We start from the raw sequence: 10,865 nt of genomic DNA on the forward strand, positions 1-10,865 counted from the left end.
ACAGCCCCGCCCACCAGGGCCGGAGGTCCCGCGGAAGGGGCTGGGCCGGCGTGCCACCGCGCGTCTGTGACGTCATCACGCCGACGCGGGCGTCAGCTAGGCCCCGCCTGCTCCTTTTAAAACGCTGGACTCATCATGGCGGCGCGCACTCTGCCGCTTGGCGCGCGCTTCCCTGAGTGCGGGTAAGGGGCAGGACTTTCTAGTCTGCAGTCGTGCTGTCTTCGGACACCTGGTCCCTGTGCGCCGTTTAGCACCATCTACGGGCTGGCCCTCACCGGCGAGCCCACTGACCCTGAACGACCCTCAGCTCGGCGCACCGGAAGTGCTTGGCCCTGTCCGCGTCTGTATCCCGGATGTGGTTCTCTTTCCCCACCCTCGGGGCGGTGCAGCTGTTTCGGAGGGCGGGCCCCGGGCCCGAATGCCACCCAGTTTGGCAGGGCCTATTTATGGCTTTCATCTACGCGTTATTGGAAAGGCCAGACTGGGGCCTTGGGCATCGTTCGTGCCCTCAGTCAGCCTTAGGCTTTGTGACGTTGGGCAGGTTGCATAACCTTTCTGAACTTCCCAGGTGACTCAGCTGCCAAAACTCCCAGTCTTCCAAAATTGCACAGCTCCTGCTGCATAGCGTGCCCTAAACTCAGCCATTGTTTCGTCTGGCGGCGCCCCTGGCTCTGGACGGACTTTAGAAGCTGCTTTAAATGAGGGCCACGCCGGCTGACATCCCCACCCAAATTGAAAACCCTGACAAATCTTTCCAAAAACAATGTCTTCCCTGTTTAATCCTAATAACCAAGCCTGAAGGGATCTCAGATTTCCTGGTTGAAGAGTCTCCAGGTTCTTCTTTTAAAGGACAGATTGATTTCTCACCGAAGCTATAGAAGGAGAATCTGAAAAAAAAGCCGGACTGGCTCTGCCTTAAGCAAAACGAGGGGGTTCACTCCCCAGTGGCCTTTACTCTGGTCTTTTTCTTTCTCCCCCTTTTGGAATGCCAGGCGCCTGGCCTCTGCCCCACAACACTGTAAGCGGGAGCCATGGTTGCGAAGGCTGAGGGAGAGGCTTTGTTTCTAGTTCCTAGAAATAGCCTGCAAGACCGCTGATCCTGAAGACATCCTGTTGCCTAAGCATCGCACACCTAGTTACCCTGAATCCTTTACTACCCCTAGACGTCAGTGCAGGGGAGGTGAGGTGTACATCAGGGAGACAGCAGGACAAACTCTCTGAGCCTTCACCTTCCACTTCCCTCCAGCTCTGCTAGACTGTAGTCTGCCCACGAGGGCACGCTCCAGGAAGCGTCTTGGGAAGAAGGAATCCCAGGCTTCACATCGGATCTCCTGAAGCAGAATCTGCTTTTTTTTTTTTTAAACAGAATCCCCACGGGCTGCTTTGTGTACTAAAGTTTGACGCTTTGGTCTAACTCGAGGGGTGATCTGGTTTAAAGTGATGTGGTGACATCGAAAGTTTAAGGAGAGACAAGTCCGCAGAGCCAGAATCAGCAGTGGTGGCCATAGAGCTACTGGGGCCTCCTGCATTTGGCAGTTGGGTGGACTGATTCAGAAGATGCGGGAAAATGTGTCACGGGGCAGTCTGAGGGAACACCACGATTATGGGATTCTTCGCTTAAAGGAGAGACAAGAGCACCTGCTATTGCCACACTCACTGGTGAGTCAGACGCTATTGAATTTAAGTCTCATGGGAAAAGTGTTTAAAGAGTTCCATACGCTTTCAAACCCTGTCTCCTTGTTTCTCACTTCTACGCCGTATCATATTTTGTTACAACTAATTAAGTTCAGCTCCCTAAGGTAAGGAAGAACATCAAGTTCATGTTTGTCTTTGTAATCTCAGTGCCAAGCATTATACTTGGCACAGTGCGTGATCAACAAATACTTGTTTTGCATGTTGGATTTCAGTCAATTACTCATGTGATGTGAGTATATAGTAATTTAATTGCTCTATAAGAACATTTTTCAGTAATTCATTTGCTTGCTTTTGCTTCTTTGGTTTTCTTAGTAATTTCGTTTTGAGCTGGTTTATTTAGCCATTTATCAAACATTTATTAGATATGCATTGCCGAGCAAAGTCTGCTGGCACAGGGCATACAAGATGGAGAAGAATTCAGTTCCTCTTCATCAGGGATGTAGAGTCTGGCGGGCAGGTAGCCATCTGATGTGTGACTCCAGAGGCACCGTCTGATGCTGGCGCTGGCACAAGGCCACACACAGCTGCTCTGGGTGTGCACGCTGAGGACAGAGCACGGAACCCTGAGCTCTGGGAGTCCCCTAACGAGCACCTGGCACACAATCAAAGTTCCTGAGCCTGACAGCTCCTTCCCCCACGCCCGGCCTCCTCCCACACGGCTGTATCACATGCTACGGAGGGAGGGAGAAAGGTACAGGTCCAGGAGCTTGTCACGCCTCTGCCCGGGGACAGGACCTAAGCCCCACCTCTCCTCTTCCAGTCTGCTTTCCAGCTGCTGCTCTTAGTTTACAGTCTTGGCATCTTGACACGCGTTAGTACCTCTGTGGGCTCATGCTGGCATCGCCCCTGAAACACCCTCATCTGCCGTCCTGCCGCTAACTCTTCATCTTGTCGCCTCCTCCCAGAACCTCGTCTGGTGATCCTGCTGACCTGTAAGGACTAGGGGCAGGCGCTTGGATTTCTGGAGCACACAGCAGAGCCCTTTCCACGGGGTGTCAGGTAGTCACTCGTGTTGGCATGGCCTCTGTGCGTAGTTGAAGCAGTCCCTTGTTTTGAGAGCAGCACAGTATTCAGAGAAAGGCGCTTTTGCAGTCATGGAGTAGAGCATCTCATCTGAACCCACAGAACGAGGCCGCATCCCTTCCCACTGACTGCTGTGTCTAAGGCTGACAGAGCAGAAGCCGCCATCCGTGAATGCCACCACGTGCAGGGAAAGAAGAGGCCTCTTGGAGGGAGTCTGGGCTGAGAAGGAGAGGTGCTTAGGTGGGCTGGCATTTCTGCAGCCTGTGCATGTAACTGTGACAGTCCCCGACACCCCGCTGCACCTACCCTTTCTGTTTCCTTCAGCCACTTAGAACTGAGTTTTTACATCTCACAAGCAAAGCAGTTCTTACTAGCACGTTTTTCCCATTGCATGTGTTTTAGAAATATGCTGGAAGAACGATTGCAATTGATAGTGTATTCAATTGTAAGATAGAGCAGCTAAGCTTTCAAAACTTTCATACTCCAAAAATGTCAATAAAAAAGGAGTTCAGATCTTTGGTAGCGTGGCGGTGGTGTTCTGAGGTGGTGGTAAAGTCCCCCAAAAACATAGTCTCTGTTCTCCGCCCGTGTAGTTGGTTGCAAAACAGATATGTCCTTGACCTAGGCACGGACCACAGTTAACGCATATGATAGGAAATAGCCCTTGTCATCCTTCTAACAGTTTCTTTACGGTGGAGAGGATTATTGGGAAAATAACATCAGTGGCAAATCAGTGATATTGTTGACTGCTAAACAGAATGTCAGCTTTGGTGCCCGATGCTTCATGAAATTCAGCAAAATACTCTAATTTGGAGTACGGGAGCTAATCACTACTGATGCTGGTAAGAAACACCCTAATTGCTGAAACATCCAATTTTCTAATCACCTAATTTCAAAGAGACAAAACAAAGATTTCGGTCTGTTTTGTTTTTGCATCTACTCCCTTTCACCGGAGTCTTACTAATAATTACCGAACGTCTTGACTGCCCTTTAGACGCCAATTCTTAATACGCGTTGTCTCACACGACTGTCACGGCAGTGAGAGAGGTCGGGAGCTACGGTAAATCGAATTTAGAGTTAACGTGATTTTCTGACTTGCACACAGAGGCGGAGGTTGTCAGCCCAGGGCTCGTTAATTTAGAAGCCTGTACTCAGAAGCTCCTTCCTTACACTGGTCCAGAAACGAATTCACGAAAGGTTCGGGCTTCACTGCGTGCCCAGTGCCGCAGGGTCCGGCACGATGCGTGTCAGAGCCTCGTTCTCTTTCAAGTCTTCCTCTGGTCAGAATTATAATGTTCACGAATTTAAATGTTCATGATGTTCCTCAGAAGTGACGACAGTCCCTCATAAATGGGACATATAAATTTGTTTATTTTTAACATTTAGAGAACTTGCTCACATCTGGAAAAGAAAAACATGGGAACTCGGCAATTAAAACTACCCTTTCTGCATTTATCAGTGACAGCAATAACTCTTCTTGATCACTGCTGTTCCTGGAAGCCCTGTCATAAAGAAGGTTATTGTAAGAAGAAGTAATTTCCATTAGAAGCGAAGATGCGAAAGGGGATCGTTTCACTGACCCAGGTCTCAGCTCCAGGTTATACATCCGGTCATTTGCCTTCATGGTTTTGCTCACCCTGTAAATAAACTTTATTTCGTGTCTAAGGTATGACAAGGACTGGACTGGAGTAGGCATTAGAATTTTTCTTTCATCTTAAGATAAACTATCCATTTCTAGCTCACTATTGTTCCCGCTGGGATGTCTTTGTACATTTTCCTGTCCCACTAACTCTGCGTAAATGTTCAAGGCCTAAGTCAGGCTCCACTGCGTCCGTCCGTATACCCTCTGGGAATACATTCCATCGCCTCTGTCAGTAGGAGCCACGCCCTGTTTCTTCTCAAGCACGAGGCAGTGGCATTTAGGCTCTCTGGTCTCGACTGGGATGGAGTCCCTTTGGAGCAGGGACTGTGCTGTGCTTCTTGGTGTTCATGGCACCTAGAAGGCAGCTCAAGCACAGTGAATGTTTATAAAGGTCGGGAATCTTTGGGCTCCCGTTTCGGGTGTCCGCCTGGCTTAAGCAAAAGGGAAATGGCTAAGTCAAATAATGCAGTGGCGTAGAGCGAGGTCGGGCTCTCTGCACATGTGGCTGCACCTGGCACGCGAGGGGTGCCACTTGCTGTTTTTCTCTTAGCTTCATTCTGCGGGGAGGACATGCCCAGGAGGCCGGTGGCAGCCCTGCCGCTCTCATGGTTTATCACCAGAGAAGTTCAGCTTTCACTGCTCACCTTTTTTTTTCTTTTTCTTTTCTTTTTTTTTATCATATGCAAGTCCTCAGAAGGTTCCTTGTGAACAGTAAAGAGATACAGTGACGTGAGGCCAGGACGGGATGGGCCAGTGTGGAAATGAACGGAAGCCCTGCCCAGTGCAGATGCAGTCAGCCGGCCGTGGCCTGGGAGGGAGTGTGGCAGCCCAAACCAGCACGTCCGCTACAGCCGGGAAACATTCGTCGAATTCAACGCAAGCAGCAAATGCAGGTACGCTCTCTATATGGGACAAATTTTTATTTAGCCCTTTAGTTGTACAGGAAACTACATAATACATATTCATCCGCGGAATATTCCCCCAAACAGATAAGAACAGAGCTGTGATCTCTGGTGCATCAGAAAGTTAGCTGCAACGTGAGATACGTTGAGATGACCAGTAAACGTTGTTTGGCACACATGTCGTTCGGCGTGAGTGAGCAATCGTTGTCCGGCATTTTTATTTTTCTGTGACGTGGGCTCTCTGAGGAGTTAGTGATGGTATGAGACTCCTGCTCACCGGCTCACGAACGTGTCACGAATGTGTTCATGTGACAGGTCCCTCAGCGGGAGCCTGGGACACTCGCAGTCGTGGGAAGGGTCTTACCAGCCATGCAATAGGGTCCGAGAGGTCGTCGTTAAATGAGTCTTTGCTTTTGACGGCAGTGCTGTGACGTGGGCTCTCTGAGGAGCTAGTGATGGTATGAGACTCCTGCTCACCGGCTCACGAACGTGTCACGAATGTGGTCATGTGACAGGTCCCTCAGCGGGAGCCTGGGGCACTCACAGTCGTGGGAAGGGTCTTACCAGCCATGCAATAGGGTCCGAGAGGTCGTCGTTAAATGAGTCTTTGCTTTTGACGGCAGTGACAGTGATGACGGTGCCCCTCTCCCCAGAGCATTGCGTGTGCCAGGAAGTGAGCCCCGATGTGTTCCCAGCACCTCTGCTCTGGGAGGAGACCACGGTCGCCATGCGGTGGGTGTCCACTCACGAACCACAGTTTATGTTAAAACCAGGAGCAAATACACCACGCAGACTTTCCAGAACATTCTTTACGGCATCTTTGAATTTCTGTGACAACATCACTTAATATCCCAAACTATACAGATGCATTCCCTGCCTGGAAAACTACCAATAAAGCAAGTAAAATGGGTCCGAACTCTGAAATAGCAGTCAGTGAAATTTTGAAAGGATGCAGGCCGACATGTAAAGGACAGCTGTGATTTTGAGATCTCCTGTTACGGCCTGAATTCTCAGAAATCTGGCGGCAGAGTGGGGACCGTTGGGATGGGGCTGTGCAGCGGGGCAGCGCTTGCGTGTCGAATCGTGTGGCGGTTTTCTCTCGGGGCTTGCTCGGTCGCTGCCCCGCTTCCAGGAGGCCTTCGGCGCTGTGAGGCTCCTTTGAACAGGAACAGCAGAGGCCGGGCCACCGGGCACGTGCGACCACCGAGTGTGCGGGGTGAGCGCTGGGGCGAGCACTGTGTGCATGTGACCTTAGAATGCAGGCACATCTGCTTCCGTCAACTCGGCTCCGTTTAGAATTCCTCCGTCTGCACGTGTAGATACATCACGTAGTGACACAAACTCGCAGCCGCAAATGTGAGCGATGTGACTTGGGGCGAGGCAGCCTTTGTTTTTCCTGCTTCGGGCAGAGTCTGGTTCAGACCCGGCCTCTGCTACTCACGGCTGTGTGACCTTGGGACGGTCACTGAACTTTCCGTTCCTCCGTGCCTTAATCTGTGCGTGACGTGACAACGGCATGTAAATTGCAGAATGTGCGAGAGATCCAGGGGCTGGGACGCATAGGCAGCGTGGAGTCCTAGGCTCACGTACCAAACGCTGCTCACCTGCCGCTGTGACTGTAACCATATGAACCATGGTAACGGTAACAACGTTTCGTTGACCAGATCAAAATAATTATAAAACGCTTCTTAATCTACACGAGACGATAGCGATTATACTTAAAATTTTAAATGTTTCTGACCCCAAATGAGTTAATATATGCAAAAAGCATCAAATCCTGTTTGTCACGGAGTATCTGTAATTCTCGTTAACCACCGTAATATTAATGTCAAAAACATCTAAGTTACTGGATCAAACTCAGACTTTAAAAGTTTACCATTTCATGAAGGTTCTCATTATTTTCAAGTTTTTTAAATATGTTGAAAAATATGAATGGTTAAAATGAGAATGAAATTAAATGGTTAAAATGGAAAGGCAGTAATGTAGAATACTTTTTCTCTTTGTAGATGAAAAAGATATCCTCGAGAAATTCAGTTCCTTGGAACTGAATAGATTTTAGAATACTAATTCATTTTTCTTGCAATTTATAGATCTGGCATTATTAAAATATTCATATCTCTGAGCTAATGTGGCATAAATTTAATTTGCAAAACAAAGATGACATGAATAGAACATGATTCACAACCACTTTTTTCTTAAGCCTCATGTTGTTGGCCCTCATTAGAGCGACGGACTAGTCAGTCATATAAAGCCATGGAACTTTCCAGATATAGAAGTCTTAGAAAATCATAAAATAATCAAATTCTGAAAAAAAAACATTTCCTCACATTTTATCTTTTTCGTTGTTCCCGGTTGAGTAGGGTACAGCCCCCCCGTCCTGGTCAGGGTCGTTTGAAATGTGCGGGGTGCTTTGGGCTGTTGGTTTTGGCCAGGAGTCTCCACAGCGCAGTGGGGCCTGGCAGCTGTGGAGGGGGCGGGGGAGCCCTGAGCAGGAAGAGCCTCGGGGTGCTCCACTCTGCCACCTGCCTTTGGACTCCCTCCCAGGCCCGGCCAGCTTGTTTCAAAAATTGTTTTGTATTTTTAAGATTTGAATTTTTTCCGTTCGAGTCGACGTTCAGTGTTCCGTGTGTCCGGCGCTCAGCACGGTGATGAAGCGTCTGCGCGGTGCCGCCCCACGCACTCGCGACCGTGTTCCTGACTCCGTGCGCTGCGCTGCGCCGTACGGCCCGTGACTGTCCGTAGTGCCACCTTGTGCTGCTTCACCTCTCCGTCCACACAGTCCCCACGCGCACTGCCATCCGCAGCCGTCGCTTCTCTGTGCCTTGGACTTCGTTTCCATTTCGTTCGTTCATTTTGATTTTTAGGTTCCACATCTAAGTGAAATTGCACGGTAATCATTTCTCCCTGTCCGACTTATCTCACTTAGCGTAGTACCCTCTGCGTCCCTCATGTTATTGCAAATGGTAAGGTTTTTATTTTTTTAATCATGGCCGAGTAAGAGTCCGTCGTATGCATGTGCTGCTGCTGCTTTATCGACTCGTCTATCTCGGCTTTCAGGAATTGTGTTTAACTGGTCTAGAGTACGGCTTGGGCCCTAAGTGTAAGCGTAGGTGTGCGAACCTGTATATGTACAGGTATATGTGCGCGTGTCCATATAGGTGTTGTGTGTACGCTTGCACGTGTATGTGTGTGTGTGTGTGCTCCCAGTGTGTAGTCGGGGGCAGAAATCACTGACTTGAACCAGCAAGCTTCTTCCTGATCACTGGGGGGACCACATAGGTACACAGCACCCTTCCATTGACACCTGTTGCCTGCCGTCCCATCCGATGAGCCCAGCCCTGTCACTCAGCGGAGCACTTTGCATGGCAAATTGTGTAGTCCCCTGCTGACGATGGTGTGGGGCTGCGGAGGCCGTTTCCCTGCTAACAGGAGGGAAGCCGGGGTCTGCCCTGGGCTTTTGGGGGTTGCTGGGCAGCCGTGGGGAACGTCGTGTGCGTAAGCAGGTGCCTTTTCAGGTTCTTAAGCTGACAGAATTTATTAATTTTTCTGGGAAGAACTCTTTAGAATAGAAATACTGAAACGAATATGTCCTGACGGACGGCCTCGCAGCACAGAGTCACCTTCTGTCTCATCACTGGAGAGAGCAGTTTCCAGAACCTATCTTCCCACTTGACGTATCCTCAGGGATGGTTGCGTGTGCTGGTAGAATCCAGTGCTAACTGGGATGATGAGTTTTTAACTGTGTCTTAGGGCACCGTGCAGACCCGTTTATCATGACTCACAGCACATTTGTTAGCAAGTCTTTCTCTAGTAGTGGAATGGAGAACAGAAAACAGGTCCTTCTTATATTTCATTGGCAGCACTCGACGAAGAAATTAGTGTACTCTGGACACATGAGAAAACCTGAGTGAGTTAATGACTGAGCACAGACTGAAGAGGAGCTGGAATATTTAATTCAGCGTTGTGTCCTTGGAGAGGACACATTGTCAGGGAGCTACATATTTAGGCTGAAAAGAAAAACGTCATGGAAACCAGACTTTTCTGTAAGGCACTTGAGCTCCTTCGATGTTTGCAGAGAGTCAGCTCCTTACTACACCTGCTGGGGAGAACGAGGAGGTTAGGGAGACCTTGTCAAAATCTGGTTTCGCTCAAATCGGTCAGTATGTGTTAATGACCTGTACGGATGCTGTAAGAGTCACGCTCATCGAAGTTCACCTCAAGTTTGTCCGTTAAGTGTGGAAAGTCTTCCAGCAAGGAAGTGGCCCAAGCTTCGTGGACACACTTTGTGGAATAACATGATAATGAGATCAAGCAAGGATGACCTAATGCAAAGATTTGAAGAAGTCTTAGAAGATTCTGGCTCATTATCTGGGTGCAAAGCACAGCTACTGTCACCTGCTTAGAACGTCTCTTCTGTGACACCCCTTTCCAAAGAGGCGGTTCACTTCTCATGTGTCACAGTGACAACCTCACGAGTGGCTGCGGTCTGGATCGCCGTGACCTCTCATGGGTTCCTGTGCCGCCTTTTGTGGGTTCACGGTGCTCAGCGCGGTGTCCCGACGTCGGACGCGGGCGTCCCAGCTCAGCCGTGGAACCTGGCGCTGCCCCCGCCTCTGGCCAGCTGGGAGGACGGGCGAGGAGGAAGCTGTAAAGAGAGCCGGAGGGGGTCAGGACGAGCGTCCCCGTGCTCCAACGTGACACCAAGAGACACCCTGCACGGTGCCTCTGAAGCAGCTCCCGGAAGTGGCAGATGGCGTCTGGGAGGCAGCGGATGGCAGAAGGACCCAAGGCCTTTGCAGCCCGGATGCACGGGGAATTCCGACGCGCCGGTTCTCAGTTCTCTGACGTCATCCCCGACGTCCAGCCTGATGCGAGAGTGGCATTTAAAGCACGCTCCGCCATTCCGGCCCGCAGCGTCACACCCTCCCCGTGCCACAGACAGGGCTTCCGAGAAGCTCCCGTCAGTGCCGCCTGCTTGAGCACGCGTCCATTCACGCGCCCACCGGGGCAGCGTGGAAAATGTGCTGGACCCTGACCAGTTAAATCGCCACCTACTCTCTGGCATCGTGTATGTCTGTCTAGTTAGGCGAAAGTGGGAATGTCAGCCTCGCTTCCCGAAGGAAAGCTCCCGTCAGTGCCGCCTGCTTCCTCCTCCAAGCGCGTGAGCACGCGTCCCAGCACGCGTCCATTCACGCGCCCACCGGGGCAGCGTGGAAAATGTGCTGGACCCTGACCAGTTAAATCGCCACCTACTCTCTGGCATCGTGTATGTCTGTCTAGTTAGGCGAAAGTGGGAATGTCAGCCTCGCTTCCCGAAGGCCCGGCAGATAGCAAGGGCGGGACCATGGGCGAGTGCTCGTAAAGGAGATCGCAGATGCGATCCAACACGAACCCAGTATGTCAAGTCATTGTATCGTTAGCATTAGAATCTAAGTGAACCAGACGTCATGTCTTATAGTTAACTCAGATAGACATTTTACGAACCTGAAAATTACAAAACAGTATTAACAGATACATAATTTGGTCTCACGTATTTTTCCACAAGCAAAATTCTTTATAAATTGATTTTAAAATGCTGCGTGAAAGGGCATAAGGTTCAGAAT

General features: G+C 50.1%; 1 long non-coding RNA gene across 1 annotated transcript; it reads left to right on the forward strand.

Annotated features, from left to right (window-relative positions):
* The first annotated feature begins 115 nt into the window (after positions 1-115).
* LOC112476791 lies at positions 116-5,646 on the forward strand. The gene is made up of 3 exons (XR_003045205.1): positions 116-1,659; positions 5,048-5,253; positions 5,350-5,646. It is a non-coding gene; the product is annotated as an uncharacterized LOC112476791 (long non-coding RNA).
* The last annotated feature ends 5,219 nt before the right edge of the window (positions 5,647-10,865 follow it).

The sequence above is a fragment of the Pteropus alecto genome, unplaced genomic scaffold (genome assembly GCF_000325575.1).
Source record: "Pteropus alecto unplaced genomic scaffold, ASM32557v1 scaffold142, whole genome shotgun sequence".
NCBI lineage: Eukaryota > Metazoa > Chordata > Mammalia > Chiroptera > Pteropodidae > Pteropus > Pteropus alecto.